The following is a 25,028-nucleotide window of genomic DNA, read 5'->3' as shown; positions in this document are numbered from 1 at the left end:
ATTTGGACAGATAAGTAATTTTTCCCATGCTTACCGTTTGATAAGAGATGCAGCTGGAATTAAAACCTTGCTGTTTGTGTTTCTAAGGTCTCTTTGCCCACCTCGAGCTGGGTCCCGGACAGATGCTTGTCGTCCTGGAGAGAGAAAAGCAATAATGAAAGCTAGAAAAGAAAATTCTGCCAGGGGCTAACTTGATGACGTACAAGAATGAAGCTTTCTGGTGGTCGTGCATGATGAAGAATAGAAGTTGAGGTGGTCCTGTTGGGTGAATCACATGTGCTTTAGAGATTTTCACTAGATGGCTCTTGTGAAGAGCAATTGCTGATGTGGATCCTCTCCATATTAATGTGATTTCTATCCACCCAAATTCATCTACACCATGGAATGAATGACTTTGAGATTTATTATTTTACCAGCTCAAATTCCATGGCCCCTGCTATGTAAAGGATTCCTCAGTAGGAATTTATTTTTCTACTCTGTCATTGGTGAACACTTGCGCTGCTTTTGGTTTGGGACTATTCTGATAATTCTACTGAAACTTTCTTGTATGCAACACTCTTGGCACACATGTGCAAGCACACCTACAGGGTATTTCCAGGAGTAGAATTGCTCAGTCACAAGATAGTGTATGTTTCAACTTTAGGATATAATGCCAAATGCTAGGACATAATACCAGTTTTACAAAATGGTTGTCCTTATTTACACTTTCATCAAACACCAGTGTTTGACAGTCCATTTTTTCCATGTCCTCGCTGGAACTTGGTATTATCAGTCTTTTTGGTTAGCCATTCTGGCAAGTGTGTAGTCATATCTCATGATTTAATTTTTTATTCTTCTGCTTATTGATGAAGTTTTAGGTATCTTCATATTTTTATTGACCATTTGAAAATCCTCTATTGTGAAGTAGCCATTCAAATCTATTGCCCTTATTTCTACTGGGTTGTCTTTTCCTACTGATTTGTAGACAGTCTAGGTATAGTCCAAAATCAACCCCTTTATCAGTTACATATGTCACTGAGAAGTTTTATCTTCTCCATTAGTCTATTTGTCTTTGTTGAAGGATGAGAAAATCAAATTGCCCTTATTTCTACTGGGTTGTCTTTTCCTACTGATTTGTAGACAGTCTAGGTATAGTCCAAAATCAACCCCTTTATCAGTTACATATGTCACTGAGAAGTTTTATCTTCTCCATTAGTCTATTTGTCTTTGTTGAAGGATGAGACTGGCCTAGGATGGGCATGATGACTCACATCTGTAATCCTAGCAATTTGGGAGGATGAGGCAGGAGCATTGCTTGAAGCCAGGAGCTTGAGACCATCCTGGGCAACAAAGCAGGTCCCTATCTGTACAAAAGGTTTAAAAATTACTCAGGCATGGTGGCATGTGCCTGTATCCCAGATACTGGGAAGGCTGAGGCAGGAGGATTGATTGAGCCCAGGAGTTTGAGGCTGCTGTGGGCTGTGAACAGACCACTCCACTCCACTCTGAGTGACAGAATGAGACCCTGTCTCTAAAAAAATTAAAACGTAAAGATTAAGACTGACGTACAATTTTCCTTTTTCATCATGTCTTTATAGATTTTGGTATCCAAGTTATACTGGGTTTATAAATTATGCTAGACAAGATGCTTATTCTTGTCTTATTCCCTTTAAGAGTTCACATAACATCAGTGCCATTTCTTCCTAAAATGAATGGTAGAATTCAGTACTAATGGCCTCAAGGCCCAAAGTTTTCTTTGAGGTACACTGTTTTTGTTTTTCTTTTTTTTGAGATGGACTCTCACTCAGGCTGGAATGTGGTGGTGAAATCTCAGCTCCCTGCAATGAGGTAGATTTTTAATTTACAGATTTACTATCTTCATTAGTTGCAGAACTGTTTATTTCCCCTCGTATCATATCTGTTCTGTTCTTAAAGGAATTTATAAATTTTGTCTAAATTTTCAAATATATTGGCATAAAGTTATTAATTATATTTTCATATTCTTAGCATCTATAATGATGTGCCCTCTTCATTCCTGACACTGATTTTTTTTTTTTTTTACTTCTCTTTCCTTTTCTTGCTCAGTCTAAGCAGGTGTTTCTCAGATTTATTAGTTTCTTCAAATAAGCAATATTTGACTGATTGATTTTCTCTATTTTTTGTTTTCCATATCATTAATGTCTCTTATCTTTATTATTTCCCTCCTTTTACTTTGACTTGATATAATTTACTAACTTCTTGAAATAAATAGTAAGCAAATTTATATTTCAGACATCCATCACAACTAAAGTTATAAATTTCTCTCTAAACATAGTTTGAGCCAGTATCCCACAGGTTTTAAGATGAATATTTCTGTTCAAAGTATTTTCTAACTTCTTTTATGATTTCTGCTTTGATGCATGAGTTACATAAAAATATACTGCTTAATTTCCAAGTACATGAAAATTTTGTAGCTATCTCTTTGTAATTGATTTCTAGCTTAATTGCATTGTGGATCGAGAACATACTCTGTTTAATTTTTATTTTTTGGTACTAGAGATTTTCTTCAGGGACGAGCATATGGTAAACTTTTGTAAATGTTCTGTGTGTTTAGCTTCATTTTGTTTAATTTTTGTATTTCAACCTTTCTATATTCTTATATTTTCAGTGCGTCTTTTACGAACCTCATAAAATCTGTTCAATCCATTCTGAAATGCTTTTTCTTTAATTGAAGCATTTAGTCTATTTATATTTATTATAATTACTGATGTATTTATATCTAAGACTATCATCTTGCTGCATATTTTTTATTTGCGCTACCTGATTTATGTTTCTTTTTCTTGATTTTCTTAACTTGTTTTAGATTGACTCAATGTCTATTATTTCATTGTTTTCTAACATTAGGTTCAAAATTACAAATAAATGCTTGTTTATTCTTTTAATAATTGCCCTTGATATTGCAAAACATATTTTTAACTGGTTAGATTGTCATGTTTATTGATGCTGTTCTCTTGGACAACGCAAGGCCTATAACAGAATTTAACTCCATTTACCCAACTCCTGACTTGTGTCTACAACACACTTTTATTATTTTTTCATACAGACAATATTCATGTAGATGTATTCACAAATTTGCTTTTCTTTTTTTTTTTTTTTGAGATGGAGTCTTGCTCTTTCACCCAGGCTGGAGTGCAGTGGCATGATCTCAGTTCACTGCAACTTCCACCTCCTGGGTTCAAGTGATTCTCCTGCCTCAGCCTCCTGAGTAGCTGGGACTACAGGCGCACCACCATGTTCAGCTAATTTTTGTATTTTTTAGTAGAGATAGGGTTTCACCATGTTGGCCAGGATGGTCTCAATCTCTTTACCTCATGATTCACCTGCCTTGGCTTCCCAAAGTGCTGGGATTACAGGCATGAGCCACTGTGCCCAGCCATACATTTCCCTTTCTATTGTTCTTCATTTTTCCTAGGTCTCCCACCTTCTGTCTGTGAACATTTTTATTCTGCTTAAAGAATATCCTTTGGCTTTCCATAAGAATAGGTTTGCTGGTGATAAATCCACTGTTTTTGTTCATCTGAAAATGTCCTCATTTCAATTGCTTTTTTTGAGGATGAAAATAGAATTTTAGGTTGGCAGTTTTTTTAAGTACTTTAAAGATATTTTCTCATTATCTTTAGGCTGCCATTATTTTTCATACAAAGTCAGCTCACTCTAATTTTGGTAATTTGTCTTCACTTCTCCTTCACTCTACCCCCTGGCTGCTTTTAAGATTTTCTCTTTGTTATTTGTTTACAGCCATTTAATTGTGATGCATAGGTATGGGTTTCTTATTTATCTTATTTATAGTTTGCTGCACTTTTTAGTTTGTGTCTTGATTTCTTTCACCAGTATTGGACATTTCTTAGCCATGAACTGTTCAGTTAGTGCTGCTTCTGTCACATTCCCTCTAGGACTAAAATTACTCATAGCTTCAGTCTTTTTAACTCTACTCTGTATGTATTTTATCTTCTCCTTGTATTTTTCACCTTTTTATCTCTCCATGCTGCATTCTGGTTTATCTTGTTAGCTCTGTGTTTAGGTATGTTTAAATTTTCAGTATTTGCTTGAGTTAGTATGTAAAAATATAATTTATATACTGAACTTTTATGCAATGACCTTGATAAATCCATTTGCTAATTGTAATTGTTGATCTAAGGATTGCTTTGGATTTCTATGAATGCAAACATGTAGTATGCAAATGGTGCCTGAATGGTAATTACTGTTCCCTTTCCAATGTTTTATTGCTTTTCCTTGATTTACAGCAGTGTAAAAGCAGTAATAGCAAGCATCCTCTCTTTTTTTAATCTCAGAAAGACATTTTCAGTATTTCCTTATTAAGTACTCTGTTTATTATGCTGTTTTGTACTCTATTTATTCTATTTAAGAAATTTCTATCTACTACTAGTTAGCTAAGAGTTTATTATTAACATGGTGGAATTTCATCAAACATTTGTGCTGCATCTATTGATATAGTTATTTTTTTCTCCTTTATTATGTGGCTGATTGATCTGCAAATATCTGAATAACATTGTATTCCTGGGAAAACTACAACTTGGTCATATTGTATATTTACGCTGTATACATTGATGGATTAGATGTGCTATTATTTTGCTTTGGATTTTTGCATCTAAGTTCCTAAGAGTAATTGGCATATTGTTTTCCTTTTTTGTAATATGATTTTCAGGATTTCTGTTTGATTCTTTCAGATATCTGAAGGCACAAGCCTTCTGGAATCATCTTAATACTATCTTAGGACTAGAAATGATTCAAAACTGGGCTGCAGTCACAGAGAGGGCCAGAATAAGTAGAAAAAATAAATTTAGATTGACATTTATGTAGGCAACTAGTGTAAAACTACTGAAAAATTAGGCTCATGTTATTAATGATATCATTAAAATAATCAACCTCTTCCTAGTTCTACAGTCATGACCCACAGACCACACTGGCCTGGTGGACACCCCACTATTTTGCAGAAAAAGTAGCTAATGGGTCTTACCCAGAGTAATAAATCACATCCCCCAGCCTACTTCCACACAGGAAAAATTAGAAACTAGATATGGCAAATGCCACATTTACCAAAAACTCCTTTTGTTTACATTTAGTCTTATTTTTACATGTTTAAACAGGTGTTTCCTTTTAATAAGACATTATCTAGAAAGAAGAGAAGACTAACTGTCTGTACAAATGGAGAATGTTAAAATAAGCTTCAAATAAATCATTCGGGAAGACTCCCTGCCAGATGATCTATAATGTATGCCAGTTTTCCTCCTTTCCAGACAAGAAGCAGAGACATGGCGCCTGAGTAATAAATATATTCACAGAAAACACCACCAAGTCCTTAACAATCTCAAGAGTAAAAAATGAGACTTTAAAACAGCATTGTGAACAAGACAAGAAATATCAAACTATCTTGGGAGGGAAAAAGGCAGTAACTGAATTTGCAATATCACAACATGTTGTTACAACAAAAATATTTGTATTTTCACAGAGCCCTAAAATGGTGGGATAGAAATATCTGTTCAAGCAGCAACCAATACATTAAAAAATACCCTAGAAGGTAACTGAAGGACATGTTTTAATCTATTTTATACATGTCTTATCATCAGTGAATATCTATTGAGTTCTTAGGGAGCATTTAGCCATGCCTGCAAACATTTGCATTAAAAATTACAGAAACGATCCAGTCCTTTCCCATAGGACATTCCATTCCAAAAGAGCAAGATCTCATTCTCTTTCTATGGGCAGACTCTACTTTTTCTTTTTCTTCACCATGGTGATTCCTAGCCTCATTTTACCAAGTGAGGATTAAATAGATGGGATTTAAATATGTCTTTTAAGAAATGGAGAAGAAAGCAAGCAGGTCTATGTACAAAAAGGCTGTTCCAACTCCATAGAATTTAAGGAATCATGAATTGTAGATGGAGACCTCGATGCAGCCAGAGGTCATGACATCAAAGGCCAGGGATGCAGGCCAGATCACATCCACAAAGAGACAGGCTCTCTCCCCTCCTTCCTGAAATCCGAGGCCTTCTTCGTTTGTTTCTATAGACCCATGAGTTCAGAGAAATGTTTCTCTACTTAAAGAAAATCCACTGGCAAGTCTTACAATGAATGGCAGCTGCTCTTGACCTCAGTGTGGGGAGTCCATAGAGCAGAGCTGCAGGAGCAGATCCAGGTTTCCTGGAATCGGAAATATATACAATTGTGGAGGCCTCTTAAAGAAAACAACATAGAATTGCAAATACAGAATTGGGTCAAGGTCCATGAAAGAGCAGGCCTTAACGTGTTAGCTTCCTTATCTTCAGAAAATATGCACCTCTGCTTGGTGGGGTTGGTACAGTGTCTCAAGAAGGCAGCCTCTCCTCAACCAGCTGACTGTTGCCCGTAGGGAAACTGGCCAAACTGGCCAGATCTGATATTCTAAGAGCAGTCAGAAATTTGGATGTTTATGAGAAATTCCCCCCATTTAAAAATGCTGACAAAAAGTCCAAGTTTTAAAGAAACAAAAAGGAAACCTTGTGTAAAACTCAACCTTTGGTCTTCACGTTGGCACCTCTGGCAAATCGAGTTCTGCAGTAACTGAGGCCGGAGCTAGGTTGTTGCCCTAATCCCTCAGGTGCACCTCTCTGCTGGACACCCTCGAGGAGGCTGGTTTAACTTAAGCAGTCGCAACTACAGAAGCTCTTGTGTGCAATGCATCCAGCTTACACAGTGCTTTTGGATGAGAAGCTTGAGGAGAGGGCCCAAACGTCAAGGAAATGTTAGAACAGAGTGGCAGAAGGAGATGACAGATGGAATGTAGGAGGAGAAAAACGACTTCCAGACCCCTTTCTTTGGAAATAGATTAAATTATGGCCCCTCATACAGTGATTAGACAGCTGGGAGACATGGAAGACTTTAAGGCAGCATTTCTGAAAATGTGGTCCACAGAGCATCTTATTCTGGAATACCTGGTGTGCCTATAAAAATAAATGCTGACCTCTGGGCCCAGCCCCAGAAAGTAACGGGTACATGTCTGGGAGTAGGGCCCAGGAATATGCACTTTGACAAGCACCATGTGATTCTTAAGCAAAGTGACAGTTAAAAAACACAAGTGAGAAGCCCTTTTTTTCCCCAATCTTGCCAAGAGCTGCTTATGGGAGTGGATGCGTATGAGAGAGACTTCCAGCTATCTGAACCAGTGCACCTGGGAGACACTGGCATGTTGATCCCAGTCATTCACTGCCTTCTTCCTGGCCCATGCCCACACATTTTTAGTTCTGAACCTAAATGGCTCTTTAAGTCGCCAAACAGAATGAACCACTGAATCTCTAAGAACACCACCTACGGCAAACAGGCCAAGCCCAGCTGATTTGACCCTCTGACTTCCTCCTTGACATTCTTGCTGACACATTGCAACCTCAGCTCTATTCTCTTGACAATTAGCAGATAAACTGTCTTGAAAACCCAAGGTCTGCTTTATATGTTACAAATGCTCACCAATGACAGTGTTAAAACCAGGCCTTCTTAACAGCATATTCTTGATTACAGTAACTTTGCCTCTAAGTATTACATGAAAGAAAAGTCTCCAGGTGTTTCTCTACCACAGTGAGCATGTGAGTCCATGAGGCAATATCCTAAGGAAACTCCCTTCTCCGGAATATCTCAACTGCCTGAACTCAGTGCCCTTGGTCTGTATTTCCTTTAATTAACATAAATAGTTGTGATATTCTTTGTGTATACATTCTTTCCCCATCAGAATTTTAACTTAAGAGCAAAGACCACATTTTATTTAATAAGAAGTCAATATCAACCAATTGGGAGATAAAATGGTAAGAAGTGATAAAAAGGCCTAGGAGGAAGAGGAGATAATGTGAACTATTAGGGAACTGAAAGGCCAAGTTACAACCTCACAAAACCAGACGCTAAGGAGGGGACCATCTGGCTCACTAGGCTTCTTAAATAACCTGAACCCAAGACACAACAGAGTCCACATCCAAAGATGATCCCACACTGGTGGAGTTGAGTCTTCAGTCTCTTTCCCTCACCCCTTCCATGGCTCACCATGCTCTCCTTGCCTCCTGTGCTATCTTTTCTCCTACTATTCGGCCTTTCTAGCTAATGGTTATCTCTCTGTTCTAAGCTTTACCTCTCAACTCCTGTTTTCCTCTTTTTCTGTCTTCCCTGGATAATTAGAGGAGGAACTGCCAGGTACCACCTCCTAATTCAACTTGCTCAAGAGCAGGGGCCAGATGAGAATGTGTGGAAAGTGTCCAGAGGAAATCTACAGAGGGGAAAAGAATGACAGGAAGGATATAGCATGAGTGTAAAAATCCACCCTCACCAGAGCTATATGCCAATCAGAAATAATAATAATAATACCATATTACCTTGGGGTATTCGTTTCCATAAGGCGAAGAGTGACTAGTTTTGATGTCCTGTTTTTGGATGAGCATTTTGAGTAAATGATGCTCCAGCGTCATAATTTTCAGGCAGCCCAAGGACCTACTGAAATGGTACCAGCTCTCTGATTCTGCTTATAAAAGGAGAGAAAACACACAGTAAACTCAGACTTTTCAAATAGACCATACTTATCATACTGCCTTTTATAAGTCATTTCCCTAAAAAATTTGTATTTATTTTCACCTGTTCCCACTTCTTCAACTCTCTGCCACTGCCTAGTACTGATGTCAACAAGCAACTATTGTCAGTTTCCTCACTGGCCTCTGTCCAATATTGTCTGCCTTCAATCTATCCTCTGCTGTGAGGCCAGAGTGAACTTCTAAACTTTAACCTGATAAAGTCATTACATCCTGTGTTTCGCCATTGACTAATGATATGAAGAGTACTATCTTTTAAAGAAATTAAATCCTTGGTTAAAACCTCCTGAGAAAACTTCAAGTTCCTATAGTATCACTGGTAAGCTATTCCAAAGTATCTTACACAAATTCTTCTGGATTTTTTTTTTTTAATCAGGGTGCCTGGGCACAGTAACTCATGACTGTAATGCCAGCACTTTGGGAGGCAAGGTGGAAGATCGCTTGAGCTCAGGAGTTTCAGACCAGTCTGGGTAACATAATGAGACCCTGGAAAGAAGAAAGAAGAAAGAAAGAAAGAAAGGAAGAAAGGAAGAAAGAAAGAAGGAAGGAAGGAAGGGAGGGAGGGAGGGAGGGAGGGAGGGAGGGAGGGAGGGAGGGAGGGAGGGAGGGAGGGAGGGAAAGAAAGAAAGAAAGAGAAAGAAAAAGAGAAAGAAAGAAAGAAAAGAAAAGAAAAGAGAGGGAGGGAGGGAGGGAAAGAGAAATGGAAAGAGAGAGAAAGAGGAGAGAGAGAAGAAGAAGGGGAGGGTAAAGGGAGGGGAGGAGGGAAAAGGAAAGGGGAGAATAGAGAAGGGGAGGAAAGGAAGGGAAGGTCAGGGGAGGGGACGGGAGAGGAAGGGAGGGGAGGAGAGGGGAGAAAAAGAAAGAAAATTAGCCAGGACGGTGGCATGTGCCTGTGGTCCCAGCTACTCAGGACGCTAAGGTGGGAGGATCACTTGGGCCAGGGAGATTGAGGTTGCAGGGAGCCATGATCACACCACTACACTCCAGGCTGTGTGACAGAGTGAGACTCTGTCTCTAAGTGAATAAATAAATAAATTAAAATTAGGAGTTTTGGGAGACATTTCTCAACAAGCATAATGAGGGTGGGATGACCTGAATGCCAAAGCCTGGTAAGAAGGGTAAATTACAGTTCCATTTGTCTCATGAACATAAATGCAAAAAGTCCTAAACAATATATTAACAAATAAAATGTAGCAAACAATAATATATGACCACCAAGTTGGGTTTGTTCTAGGAATATGAGGTTGGTTTAACATTTAAAAACATCAATCAACCATATTAAGAGACAAAAGGGTAGAAAAATGATCATTTTAATGAGTACAAAAAAAATAGAGTTTAACATTTATGATGAAAAATTATTAGCAACAAGAAAGTATCAGGGAACTATGAATAGGAGACAACTTTTAAGTCTGATAAACTATGTCTACAAAAATTACAAAGCAAATATTATAGTTATTAAAAATGCTTTCCTTGAGAATGAGAATAAGACAAGAATTTCTGCTATTGCTACATTTATTTAAAATTTTATTCACGGTACTACTGGACAGTACAAAAGGCAAGGTAAAAATATAAAAGGTGTTAAAGATTAGAAATTATGAAATAAAACAAATTATTTACATATAAAATTATTGCATACCTAGGAAACAAAATAAAACCTTCAGATAATTAATGCTTATTGGAATTAATAGGTGAATTTAGGAATATGGGTGATGAAAAGTTAATACATAAAAATAATTTTAATTTTGTACACCAGCAATAAACAGTGAAATTCTAAAAGAATTCTAAGTTCTCCAGAATTTATTATCTGCTGTAGAATATAGTTCCTATAGTTAACAGTACAGTACTGCACACTTTAAAATATGTTAAAATAACAAATCTCATGTTATGTTTTCTTAAGACACACACTCCTACTTCTTGGCCTTAGTGATGGTTCAGTGGATGTGACCACCTTCAAAAACATCATCAATCTATATGCTTACACTTTTTGTACTTTTCTATGTGCTCATTATATTTCATTAAAAAGTAATATACCACATGATTTTATTTGATTATCTGAAGGTAATTTATGGCTTCAGCCAATGTCGTGGGTGGAGCTGGAGGAGGTTGAAGGGCGAATGAGTCATGCAAAACTGGAGGCAGAGTATGTAGACAACTCTGAGAATTTTGATTGCAAATGAAACAAGAAATAAGACAGAAATGCAGAGGGTCAAGGAGAGTTTCTTGACGTGATTATTTGGTTTTGCTTTTTAAAATGAAACAGTAAATTAGAATATGCTGGTTTGCTGACACTTCATCCTACCTGCATCAACACATCTGATGAAGAAAAGGCAGTCTTGAGTAATGTTTTAGTCAGGGTCCTCCAAAAACACACACACACACAGAGGTTTATTATTTACAGGAATTTACCCATGTGATTATGGAGGCTAAGTACCATGATCTGCTGTCTGCAAGATGGAGAATAAGAAAATCCAGTGGTATAATTCAGTTTAAGTCCAAAGGCCTGACAACCAGCATTTCTGATATCTGAGGGTAGGATAAGACGGATGTTTCAGCTCCAACAGAGACAGTGAATTTGCCCCTCTTTTGCCTTTTTCTTCTATTAATATTTAGGTCCTCAATGGATTGCGGGATGCCCACTCACATTGGTGGGGGTGATCTGCTTTACTCAGTCTACCGAACCAAATGCTACTTTCTTTCAGAAACCCTCTCACAGACACACCCAGAATTAATGTTTTATCAGCTATCTGTGTATCCTTTAGTCCAGTCAAATTGACAGCTGAAATTAACTGTCACAGGTAGTCAGGGACAGTAGAGCAGTTGGAAATGAGCTAGGGAAGAAGTTGCAGAGAATGTGGGGAATGAATGATGATATGATCTGAATGTTTATGTTCCCCCAAAATTCGTTAAGTTGAAACTTGAACCCCAATGTGACAGTATTACAAGATGAGGGTCTCTGGGAGGGGGTTTAGGTGATGAGGCTCCATCCTTGTGAATGAAATTAGTGCCTTTTTAAGAGAACCCAGAAAGCTAGACCCCTCCACCCTGTCGGGACATAGTTAGAAGGTGTGATCTATGAAGCAGAAAGCATGCCCTCACCAGACACAGCAGCTTCAGGCGGCTTAATTTTGGACTTCCCAGCCTCCAGAACTGTGAGCAATAAATTTCTATTGTTTATAAGCCACATTCTTATTATAGCAGTCCAAGTGGACTAAGGCAAAGGGCTAGCAGAGGACAGAGGACTGATGGGATTCAGTTTAGGCAGTCTCAATGTTTTATCAGAAAGGGAAGTCTCATTGAAACAACCTCCTTTGAGGGTTTCCACTTCAACAGCCTGTTAATTTTTCTTATTTTTTATTCCATGATAGATCTTTCTCCAAGTTTATTTAAATACAAACTAAAGACAAAGCCAGAGACTTGGGGCATACTTTTGTAAAAAGATCATTTCCCTGGAGGTAAAAAGTTATTTTAAAGGGAAGAGGATAGGAAACTCTGACTGCTCTTGCTTAACTTGGGGTTTTCCAAGGATGAACCCCTAGACTGTGAGCTCCATGAAGACTGGGCCCAGGAGTTTGAGGTAACTATCATATTCCCACTGGAAAATAGTAAGTGCTTACTAAATACTTGTTGAAAGAATGACTTAAAGCCTTTGCTCAGTTTACAAGCAGGGAATCTGGCTGTAGTCATGATGGATAAACTGCTGTGACTCCTGGGTCCAGGTGTTAAACCCTCTACCCTGGTGGGGAACCATCCTCTCTTTCTGAGTACAGGGTCTCCCCACCTATTTTGTAAGTAACCTAGGCCTCCAGGCTTTAGAGGTGGTTCTTAGCTATCACTACAGATCATTGGGGAGAATGATTCACCATCTCAACTCCCAGCTAGCTCATGTTCAAATGTTTTAGCTCTTCTGTGTGAGTATTTAGGTAGATTAGAGAAGTGAAGTTCTGCTCTTTTTTATAGGTCCCATGTTAAATAACATCAGCCCATTCTTATAAATAATTTTCACAGCACTCCTGAGCTAGAATGCAGTTATTATAAAGTATTTTGCATGTTAATGATAAAAATAATAATATTTATCAAGCATTTCTAACATGCCAAACACTGTGCTAAGCATTTTACTCACATTAATCTGTATTTTAAGTTCCAGGATACATGTGTAGGATGTATAGGTTTGTTATATAGGTAAATGTGTGCAATGTTGGTTTGCTGCACTTATCAGCCCATAACTTAGGTATTAAGCCCAGCATGCATTAGCCATTCTTCCTGATGCTCTCCCTTCCCCTGACCCCTCCTCTGACAGACCCCACTGTTTGTTGTTCGCCTTCCTGTGTCCATGTGTTCTCATTGTGCAGCTCCCACTTACAAGTGAAAATATTCGGTATTTGGTTTTCTGTTCCTGTTCATCACCCTGCTGAAGATGATGGCTCCATCCATGTCCCAGCAAAGGACATGATCTCATTTCTTTTTATGGCTGCATAGTATTTCATAATGTAGATATACCAGATTTTTTAATTCAGTCTATCACTGATGGACATTTGGGTTGATTCTGTGTCTTTACTATTGTAAATAGTGCTGCAATGAACGTACACATAAATGAATCTTCATAATCAAGTGGTTTCAATTCCTTTGGGCATATACCCAGTAATGAGATTGCTGGGTCAAATGGTATTTCTGGTTCTAGGTCTTAGAGGAACCACCACAGGCTTCCATAATGGTTGAACTAATTTACATTCCCACCAACAGTGTAAAAGCATTTGTATTTCTCCACAACCTCGCCAGCATCTGTTGTTTCTGGACATTTTAATAATCACCATTCTGACTTGTCTGAGGGTATCTCATTGTGGTTTTGATTTGCATTTCTCTAATGATCAGTGATGTTGAGTTTTTTTCATGTTTTTGGGCCACATAAGTGTCTTCTTTTGTAAGTGTCTGTTCATGTCCTTTGCCCACTTCTTGATGGGGTTGTTTGCTTAAGTTCCTTGTAGATTCTGGATACTCACCCTTTGTCAGATGGATAGATTGCAAAATTTTCTCCCATTCTGTAGGTTGCCTGTTTACTCTGATGATAGTTTCCTTGCTGTGTAGAAGCTCCTTAGTTTAGATCTCATTTGTCAATTTTGCTTTTGTTGCAATTGCTTTTTGATGTTTTTGTAATAAAATCTTTGCTCATGCCTGTGTCCTGAATGGTATTGCCTAGATTTTCTTTCAGGCTTCTTTTAAGGTTTTCATAGTTTTGGGTTTTATATTTAAGGTTTTAATCCATCTTGAGTTAATTTTTGTATAAGGTGTAAGGAAGGGGTCCAGTTTCAATTTTCTGCATATGTCTAGCCACTTGTCCCAGAACCATTTATTAAGCAATCCTACGCTCATTGCTTGTTTTTGTCAGGTTTGTTGAAAATCAGATGGTTGTATATGTGTGGTGTTATTTCTGAGGCTTCTATTATACTCTGAGGCTTCCATTGGTCTATATATCTGTTTTTGGTACCAGTATCATGCTGTTTTGATTACTGTAGCCTTGTAGTATACTTTGAACTCAGGTAGCGTGATGCCTCCAGCTTTGTTTGTTTGTTTGCTTGCTTATGGTTGTCTTGGCTATAGAGGCTTTTTTTTGGTTCCACATGAATTTTAAAACAGTCTGTTTTCTAAATCTGTGAAGAATGTCAATGGTAGTTTAATGGTAATAGATTGAATCTAAATTACTTTGGGAAGGATGGCCATTTTCATATTGATTCATCCTATCCATGAGCATAGAATGTTTTCCATTTGTTTGTGTCCTGTCTTACTTCCTTGAGCAGTGGTTTGTAGTTCTTGAAGAGGTCTTTCACTTCCCTTATTAGCTGTATTCAAGGTATTTTATTCTCTGTAGCAATTGTGAACAGTTCATTCATTCATGATATGGCTCTTTGCTTGTCTGTTGTTGGTGTATAGCAATGCCTGTGATTTTTGCATATTGATTTTTTTATTCTGAGACTTTGCTGAAGTTGTTTACCAACTTAAGAAACTTTAGGCTGCGATGATAGAGTTTTCTAGATATAGAATTATGTAATCTGCAAACAGAAACAGTTTAACTTCCTCTCTTCCTATTTGAATATGCTTTATTTCTTTCTCCTGCCTGATTGCTCTGAACTTCCAATATTAAGTTCAATAGGAGTGGTGAGAGAGGGCATCCTTGTCATGTGCTGGTTTTCAAGGGGAGTGCTCCCAGTTTTGCCTATTCAGTATGATATTGGCTGTGGGTTTGTCATAAATTCCTCTTATTATTTCGAGGTATGTTCCATCAATACCTAGTTTATTAAGAGTTATTAACATAAAGAGATGTTGACTCTTTTATTGAAGGCCTTTTCTGCATCTATTGAGATAAGCATGAGGTTTTTGTTTTTACTTCTGTTTACATGATGAATTACATTTATTGATTTGTGTATATTAAATAAATGTAAATAAATTACATTTATTTATCTGTGTTATGTTAAAGCAGCCTTGCATCCAGGGGATGAAGCCAACTTGATCATGGTGGATAAGCTTTTTGATGTGTTGCTGGATTCGGTTTGTCTGTATTTTACTGAGGATTTTTGCATTGATATTCATCAAAAATATTGGCCCAAATTTTCTCTTATTGTTGTATTTCTGCCAGGTTTTGGTATCAGGATGATGCTGGCCTCATAAAATGGGTTAGGGAACAGTCTCTCCTTTTTAGTTGTTTAGAATAGTTTCAGAAGAAACGGCACAGCTTTGGTTTGCACCTCTGGTAGAATTCAGCTGTAAGTCCATCTGATCCTGGGCGTTGTTGCTGTTGTTGTTGTTGTTATTGTTGTTGGCAGGCTATTGATTACTGCCTCAATTTGAGATCTTGTTATGGGTCTATTCAGAGATTCAACTTCTTCCTGGTTCAGTCATGGGAGGGTGTATATGTCCAGGAATTTATCCATTTCTTCTAGATTTTCTAGTTTATTTGCATAGAGGTGTTTATAGTATTCTTCGATAGTTGTTTGTATTTCTGTTTACTTATATTAATCTTATGAAATACTATGATTATCTTCACAACAATTCTGAGACAGTATATTCTCTACATTTTGCATATGAGGAAACTGAGGCATAGAGGGAGTATTGCAGATTTCCTGAAGCTATACAGAGAGTAAGAAGCAGAGCCGGGTTTTGTTCCCTGATTTCCCCAATAGTTTGATTCTGGGCTCTGAAGGGATGAGACATCCGCAAGTTGAGTCCTGACACCTAACCCCTCTCTACCATAGCTGACCCTATATTTCTAATGCTGTGTCAGTTGCTTGGAGCTTAAGCTGCCTACTGGTCCCTCACAATGGGCTCTCTCTATAGACTCAAGAGCTCATGATGGATCCTGTCTCAAGAGGACCAGGTGAGACCTACTTGTAGTATATATACTCTTTTGTTATTAGTTCACAGAATTCATCTAAGAATAGGAGTTCAGTGGGAATGATGCCTCTAACTAAAGTTTGGCATGGTTAAAAGCACGTACTACAAACATTAGGTTCTGGTCTTAGTGCTTGAATGAACTTATTTCCTCTCATACCAAAAACAAGAGTTGACTTTTCCTCTTAATCATTTGCCAAAACAAAAGTTAAAAACACCAACCACCAAAACATTTTTAAAAGGACATGTAATACTTTTAAAATGAAAGAATACTTACTTATCCCCAAAGAAATACTAGGTTCCTCAAAGAATACAAGGGATTGTTAGACTTTAATGCTCTCCCTGAGCACATCACTTTTTTGGTCCCAGTCCTGGGTACAACCAGCGGCCGGCACTCTACAGGGGGTCAACATGGGGCTCTCTTGTTCTGGACACACCATCAGTTTCCTTAATGGGGCCCTGTTATGTTCTAAGTGTTTCCTCTTAAATTCATATACTGAAGTCCTAACCTCCAGTATATTAGCACCTGACCATAAGTTAATTATCCTCGAAGAGGTAATTAAATTAAAATTAGGCTGTTAGGTGGTGTTCTTATAAGAAGCGAAAATTTGGGCTGGGTGTGGTGGCTTATACCTGTAATCCCAGCATTTTTGGAGGCCAGGTTGGGTGAGTCACTTGAGGCCAGGAGTTCAAGACCAGCCTGGGCAACATGGTGAAACCACATCTCTACTAAAAATACAAACATTAGCTGGGCATGGCATTGTGCCTGTAGTCCCACCTACTTAGAAGGCTGAGGCAGGAGAATCACTTGAGCTTGGGAGGCAGAGGTTGCAGTGAGCTGAGATCTCACCACTGCACTCCAGCCTGGGAGACAGAGTGAGACCTTGTCTCAAAACAAGAAAGAAAGTAAGAAAATTTGGACATAGAAAAAGAGATGCCTGGGGTGTGCAGGCCCAGAGGGCTGACCATGTGAAGAAGCAGAAAGAGGGTAGCTATCTGCAAGGCAAGGAGCGAGACCTCAGAAGGAACCTGATCTTGGACTTCCAGCCTCTAGAACTATGGGAAAATAAGTTTCTGTAGTTTAAACCACTCAGTCTGTGGGATTTTTGTTATAGCAGTCCTAGCAAATGAATACAGTCACTTCAATGATCTCTTCAGATATGGATGGCTAGGATCCCCTGGCCCCAGCTCCTTATTTGATTGCAGGTCTAAGATTGTTAGATCAGGCCACTGGGCCTCCAGCAACATCAGAGGACACCTGAGCTTGGCCATCCATTGCAACATTGACTGGCCTCGCAAGGCCTAGATGGAATTAGAATGAAGATGAGGCCTGCGCACTGGCTCAAGCCTGTAATCCCAGCACTTTGGGAGGCTAAGGTGGGTGGATCACGAGGTCAAGAGATCGAGACCATCCTGGTCAACATGGTGAAACGCTGTCTCTACTAAAAATACAAAAAATTAGCTGGGCATGATGGCGCATGGCTGTAATCCCAGCTACTCAGGAGGCTGAGGCTGGAGAATTGCCAGCCTGAGATTGCACCATTGCACTCCAGCCTGGGTAACAAGAGCAAAACTCCATCTCAAAAAAAAAGAAAAGAATGAAGATGAATAAGGGACAATAGGTATAGAATTGTTTTTCTCAATCCTGGATGTGCATTACTGTCACCTGGGAGCTTTAAAACTATCAATGGTTGCCTCTCCCCACTTCCTACACCTACCAAATAAATGAATCAGAATTTCTGGCATAAGATCAAAATTCTCCAAGTTATTCTAATATGCAGCCAGGTTTGAGAAAAACTGGATCGGGGATACCCTTCATTTTGTTCTTTATGTTTTGCTGAGATATCTACTGAGATTCTCTCTGGTACCAAGAACCAAGGGCATTTTCACTGGTTATAAAGGCCTGTTTACGAGGCTAAAAGATTGAAGATCTTTCCTAAGTATTTAAAAATAACAAAAGTTGTGTGTGTGTGCGCGTGCGTGCGTGCATGTGCCTACACAAACATTTATGATAATTATCTTTTGGTTATCTTTTCTGATTTACAAAGCACTTTTACCAACATGGTCTTATTCACTCATCACAAATCCTTACTAGAGAAGTCTTCTTATTCATGTGGTTGAAGTGATTGATCATTTTGTGGGTGAGGAAAGTGACCTGCTTTCAAGAGTAATGGGATCATCCTACACGACTGTGTGGGTTAGGCCCTGCAGGAGACCTCCCAGGCAAAGGTACAAGTGGGGCTGAGATGGTGCCTATGGGCTACTCTCAAGCCCTAGTGTGGGGCTTAACCATGCTTGGGAATGTGGGGTTGTTCTAATTCACATAATGGGATTGTTTGTGACAGAAGTGGCCAAGATTGAGGATCAGATATGAGAGCTGGAACTTCTTACCACACCACCCTCTACTGTAATGGCTGCCACTGAGCCCCAGCACATATGGGCACAGGAGCTAGCGTGTGCCAGCTAACAGGCTCCTTCCTTGCTGCCCTCCATGTGCAGGACAGCCAGGGCAGACTGAGGCAGTGTGTACAGGTAAGGAGCCCCTGCCTGAGGGTCAGTGCTCCAGCTGTGGTTCAGAGCTATGGCTGTTCAGGAGACTTTGAGCCCCATGTTTGATTTATCTGTGTTTCAAATTCTTTAGCTGTCTCTCCTCTACTTCCAACATTCTGTATGTTTTAAAACTTACTAGTGGGCCAGGCGCGGTGGCTCACACCTGTAATCCCCGCACTTTGGGAGACCGAGGCGGGTGGATCACGAGGTCAAGAGATCGAGACCATCCTGGTCAACATGGTGAAACCCCGTCTCTACTAAAAATACAAAAAAAAAATTAGCTGGGCATGGTGGCATGTGCCTGTATTCGCAGCTACTCAGGAGGCTGAGGCAGGAGAATTGCCTGAACCCAGGAAGCTGAGGTTGCGGTGAGCCGAGATCACGCCATTGCACTCCAGCCTGGGTAACAAGAGCAAAACTCCATCTCAAAAAAAAAAAAAAAAAAAAAAAAGAAATACATAGGGAGTGATTACCAGTACTGGTTTAAAGAGACATTTAAGTCTGTTAGAAAAATACTTTTTCTCCTCTTTGCTAAAATAAGAAATTGATGTAATTTCAGTATACCAGAGGTGAAATATAGAGTGTAAAAAAAGGTTATGCTCAACTGACAATGATACATTTTTCTGTCTTGTCTTTCCATATTATTTTCTTAAATTATTAAGCCAAGCCAACAGAATTAAACCCAGAGCAATAGCATTTACATTTTATGTAGTCAGAATTCTAGAACATACCATCTACAATCTTAAAGTCACGAAAACAGATTTTTCTTCTCCTCCACCCTCCTTAACCACTGTGGGGATAATGCCCTATTTCTAGCAACGCTCTTTCTCTTCCTCTCTCTCTTTCTCTGCTGCATTCTACTGGCAGATCATGATGTTGCCTCTGTGATATAATTCTCTACCATACCATAGTCACACACTATAGAAAGAGATCCATGGACAAAAGATTGTGCTGAGCGTGGAATCCAGGAATGATACACAAGGACCTCAACAGTTGCTAGACTGAGGCTGAACATCCCTGACAAGGGGCACAAGGGGTGGCAAGAAAGATTCTGGTTCAAGACCACATTCCAGTGAAGGTGACTTTAAATGCAGGGATATTTAACCAGTCATGTTACCTCTGCCATGGACAAGCTAGATGTCACAATGCAATCTTGCCTCCTGGAAGATCTGCTAATAGTGACTTGGAAACAAGTTATAAATGCACAGTACTTTAAAATAAAGTAAAACTGTGTTTCTGTTGACAGGTTAAAATCAGCAGGTTATCACTCTCAGTTGAAATGCCCATCTCTATTCTGATGCTAAAACTGTCCTTGAGTTAAAAAGGGCCACAGAATTAAACCTAGAGTTACAGCACATCTGCAATGGAAAACAGTCTGACCATTCATCAAAAAATTAAACATAGAATTATTATATGATCCAGCAATTCTACTCATAGATATCTGCTCTAGAGAAATGAAAACATGTCCACATGAAATTTATACACCAATGGTATTACTCATCATGGCCCCAAAATAGAAAAACACAAATACCCATCAATGATGAATGGATAAATAAAATGTGATATGTCCATACAATGGAATATTATTCAGCATAAAAAGGAATGAATTAATAACACATGACAGAATAAGGATGAACCTTGAAAACATCGTGTCAAGTGAAAGAAGCCAGTCACAAAATAACCACATAGGATTAAGATTCCATTTACTTTACATGTCCAGAGAAGATGAATATATAGAGACCAGAAGCAGATTAGTCGTTTCTTAGGGTTAGGGGTGGGGGAGTGGGGAACAGGAAGAGAGAGGGGGAGTGACTGCTAATGGGTAAGGTTTCTTTGGTGGGAGGGGGTAAAGTGATTTAAGTGTTCTAAAATATATTGTAGTGATGGTTGTACAACATTGTGAACATGCTAAAAGCCTAAATAATCCATTTTATATGAGTGGATTAAATGGCATGTGAATTATATCTTAATCAAGATGATACTTTACAAATGGTGAAAGTGAAAAGGAATCCCAATCCAAACTGAGTGTACAATTTTTCAGTGCTGTGTCTGAACACATGCTATCATTGTCTAACCCATGGCTCTCTAGTTGAGAAAATGTAGACTCAAGTCTGCTGCTGGCAATGTTTGATTGTGAAGCATCAAAGCCACCCAGGCAAGGCTCCTAAGACAGGCTGGGACTGTCCAAGACCAGCCAGCCCAGTCTCTGCCTCAAAGCAAGGGCCCCACTGAGCCATCTCAGTAACCAAAATCAGGCTTTGCCACAACTGCATCAATACTTAATGAAAGAAGAGAGGGTCTCACGATTAGGAGCAGCTCTTTGCAATACTGCGTGGTGGCTGAAGTTTGTCTCACACCTGAATATTGCAGAAGTACAGTACTGTTCAAAGCCTTGCCAAGTGATATGATTTGAGAATGAGAGGAAACAAAGAGACAAATAATGGAACAGCATGCCCAAGGGCTGGAGAAGAGAGATGCTGGTGGCAGGAATAGGAAGTCCTACAGCTTTGAGCAGAAGATGAGAGCTACCGTACCTTGGAGGTAAAATCACGTTTGGATGCTACAGGAAGGCCGTTCAGGCAGAACCTCCAGCAGGCAGACAGACACAGAAGAGCACAGGCAGAGCCAAAGAGCTAGAAATTGGGTGTCATAGCATTAGCCTTCATTCATTTTTTAAAATTCAGACAGTCATTCACCTACTTACCCCCTCATTGCATAAGCATTTAATAAGAAGTAAGTGCAGGTATTGTGCTAGTTCTGGGGAGACAGAAATAGGGATGACAGAGGCTCCACCCTTTGGGATCTTATAGCCTCATGATCCAAGATGGTCGCTGCAATTCTTGGAACCAGAGGGCCCCTTTAGACCTAGTAAATGTAATGACACCTTCATTTATATAAGACCGTGGTGATTTGAGAATGCTTACTGGTACAGTCTGCAATCCTGACAAATAGCCAAGAATATTATCACCATCCTGTGTAGACGAAAAGATAAAAGCCCATGGGGCTTCAGGGATTTAGTTCAGGTCACTCCATGGGTAACAAAGCTGGACTCGAATCCAAGCCTTCTGACTCCTTGTCTGATGCTCTTTCTATTTGAAACCCCCAAAAACGGAAAGTAGAAAAACCCAGTGCTCCAGTTTTACAGCACTGAGCTACAGACATGGGACTTGTAGGAAGCACATGAAAAGTGGCAGCACTTAACAGCTTGTCCTCTCTGTGACACTGGAGAAGACTATGTTGGTAGAAGCAAAAGTGACCAGATACCCCAGATGCACTTGAAAACTCAGTTCTTCTGACCCAGAATGTACCCACCAGAGATGAGCTCAGAGGAGCTGCTTGATCATTTAACCATTACCCTGCAGAGACAGCATCAAAGGAATCTGCTAACAAACATCACAACCTGAATGTGTAGACACTGTTCAGTGGCTTGTCCAACTCTTTATCGTCCTCCTCCCTAACCCTATCATGGCCAATGGGACATAAATGAAATCTGCTATGAGGTTCCTAAGAAAGCTTTTGGATTTGGGTGCAAGTGTTGCCTACTTCCCTTTCTCATCTTCCTCCCTTGAGTCTTGCAACCATGAGGAAAGGCCAGGAACATCACAGTATCACTGCTCTGACGTCACTGGGGCACTGGGCTATTGCCAACACCCAGGTGTCTCCACACTACCTTTCATGCAAGAAAATAAATCCCGCAGTTTTAAACCAACATCAACAAATTCTATTGCTATAGAATGAATTATTGATTGATATAACATATAATAGAAAGAGTATGGATTTTGAAACCAGACATATTCAAATCCTGACTAGTTGGAAAGGAAGTTACTTCTTTAACCTTCAGCTTCCTCATCTGGAAAATGGGAACAATATAATAGCCTTTTAGCAATTCAAAAAAGCCAAAAAAAGTAATTATAAAAATGCCCAGCCTATTGCCTGACATATAATCTTAGCTCTCTTCTCTGAAGAATTCTGAATTTTACATTTTCATAATTCCATTATTTCTCCCTTTCCTCTTGGGTGCATTAACAATCTAAGAAACTATCAATGATTCCTAAAAATACATTATTGATTAAGATATATTAGCTTACAAATTTTTCCATCTTTTAGAAACTCATAAATTTATTTTCCTATTTTGATATATAGTAAAACAAGAGCTTCTGGTAGGTGCACTTTTCACGTATAATGAACATTTATTGAAGCAAGAACAGTTATTAAAGCTGTTCAAGCAGCTAATAAATATTTGTTGAATACTTTCTCTGGGTTAGACCCCATGCTAAATATGCCAAATGCTAAAACAGTCATGAAAAAGATGTGATTTCCCTCTAGGGATGCTTGATTTCTAGTAGCTAAAACCAGGAAGTGGGATTAGAATAATTAAAAAGAAAAATCCCCTTATAAGTTTTAACTGAGTCAAGTATCAGTGGAAAACAGTATCAGTTTTAACTGAGTTAAGTATCAGTGTAAAATAGTATTTTTCATTCAGATAATTTATCATATATGTATTCAAATAACTTAACTTCAAATCCAGTTACAGAAATTCAAAGTAAGGGTTTGCTTTGCTTTCATTTACAGGGGGAAAGTTTGCATTTCTCATTTTGCCAGCATCAGAGTGTAATTTAGAGTGTAGCCTCCGGTACCAGACTACCTGGGTTCAAATCCCAGCTCCAATTGTTAAAAGCTCAAATGTCCTTAGCTGAGTCAGTTAGCCTCTGTGCACCCCTGATTCCCCACCTATAAAACTGGGATAATTATGGTACATGCCCCATAGGGTCATTTTAAGACTTAAATGACCATGGCCAACCCCGTTAAGCACTATACACAGTCAGCTCTTACTATTTAGCTATTTTTCAGGATGAACTGCAGTTTGTACCTATTTCTCAACAGTATCAGATACTTCAGGATTTGTTTTTCTTCTGTGCTCCATAAAAGTATGGCCAGTAGCTTTCAAAAGTTTGAAGCCTTAGTCTTCTCCTTTTCTGGTTGGTCTTCAGTGATCTTCTTGCCACAGGTCCCTTGAGTCTGAGAAGCAGGAGCAGCTGGCAGAGTGAAGCTGTCAGTGGCACTTGAGAAAAGCTGAAACTCCTAGGGCGTGGATGCCTCTGTGTCTCCCACAGGAGCTGGCTCTGCACAGGGGCACCACATGTGGCCTTCTTCTTGTCCCAGCCACGAGGAAGGTGAGCTCCAGGTTCACCTGCTCTCCATCTGTTCTCACACCCCTGGCGTCTCTAGGTCTCTTCACCTCGCCTCTCCAGGGTGCCTTTGCCACTCAAGATGACCATGGCCCTAAAACAATTGTTGAGCAGAAGCTCCATCCCCCTGCCCCTGCACTCCAGCCCATCACCATGGCCAGGGGAACAGACTGCACACAACCTCAGGGCCCAGTCTGTCCTCCTCTCAAGCTAGGATGGTCTGACTTACAAACATGGACATAGGAAATTACATGCGAGATCAGCCTGGACCACATGGTGAAACCTCATCTCTACTAAAAATACAACAATTAGCAGGGTGTAGTGGTATGTACCTGTTAACCCAGCTACTTGTGAGGCTGAGGCAGGGGAATCACTTGAGCCTGGGAGGCAGAGATTGCAGTGAGGCGAGATCGCGACATTGCACTCCAGACTGGGGGACAGAGTGAGACTCCGTCTCAAATAAACAAAAAAATCAAAAAACAAACAACAACCACAAAAGAAATTATATACAGCTTTTGGTCATTCTCCCATGAGATGAGACAAAATAGTAAAAGCCAATTTAAAAAGATAGTCTGTCCTAATTTCGAGTCCAAGAAGTAAAATGGCAAAATCACTGGATTCACAAACAGAATCAGATCTTCTGATTGAGATTCAAAAGAGAACATTTTGACTCATGTATCTCTACGTAGTATCTCTTGATCAACAGACACTATTGGGATAATTCCTTTTTCAAAGTGGAGACTTGGAAAACCATTATTTAATTTATGCAATTTAAAAAATTTAAGGGCAAAAAATGGCTGCGTGTGTTGTGTGTTACTGCCCCCCTGTGTCCACTGCTGTTATTGACATGTGTATTTTATTTGGAAAGAACTGCACCCTGGTGGTGCCTTCTTGACTTTTCTTTTCACTTTTAGTAAAAATGGTTTGCATTGCTCACTGTTCAGTGAATTCTCACTGTCTTCCTGGGTTGCAAATGTGGTATTCAGAATAGTGAGCCTAAAAATTAAGGCAACAGCAAAACACCTGGAACACAACAAACCTGAGTAAGGATTGGGTAATCAGAGGGGTTGCTTTGAGTATTCGGCCCTGTTAGAGTATTTCAAAATGGATACTATTTGGAAAAGAGAAAGTACCCCTAATTCCCAGTGAAAACAACTCAGGGAAATTTCTAAAACAAAGGCCTAATTGTCCTCCTCCTCTGGCTACACTGCTCTTGGCTATTTCTTAGCATTTTCTGCTCTGGGGGTTGACAGAGGCAATTAACCATCAATTGGTCACCAGTTAACATCTCTGGTGAGAGATCTGATAAGGGTAGAGAACATGTATTCTA

At 39.3% G+C, this 25,028-nt stretch overlaps 1 long non-coding RNA gene across 1 annotated transcript in view; it reads right to left on the bottom strand.

Annotated features, from left to right (window-relative positions):
* LOC128932176 (uncharacterized) overlaps positions 1 to 25,028 on the bottom strand; it is a 51,936-nt gene that overhangs the window by 5,945 nt on the left and 20,963 nt on the right. Inside the window, exons 2-3 of the long non-coding RNA XR_008481671.2 lie at positions 8,370 to 8,512; positions 35 to 134 (exon numbers count right to left, since the gene is read on the bottom strand). This is a non-coding gene — a long non-coding RNA (uncharacterized LOC128932176). The remainder of the gene's footprint in view (positions 1 to 34; positions 135 to 8,369; positions 8,513 to 25,028) is intronic.

Source organism: Callithrix jacchus, chromosome 1 (genome assembly GCF_049354715.1).
Source record: "Callithrix jacchus isolate 240 chromosome 1, calJac240_pri, whole genome shotgun sequence".
Classification (NCBI taxonomy): Eukaryota; Metazoa; Chordata; class Mammalia; order Primates; family Cebidae; genus Callithrix; species Callithrix jacchus.
Note: the sequence above shows the minus strand (reverse complement) of the source record. Positions and strands in the feature narration are given on the sequence as shown.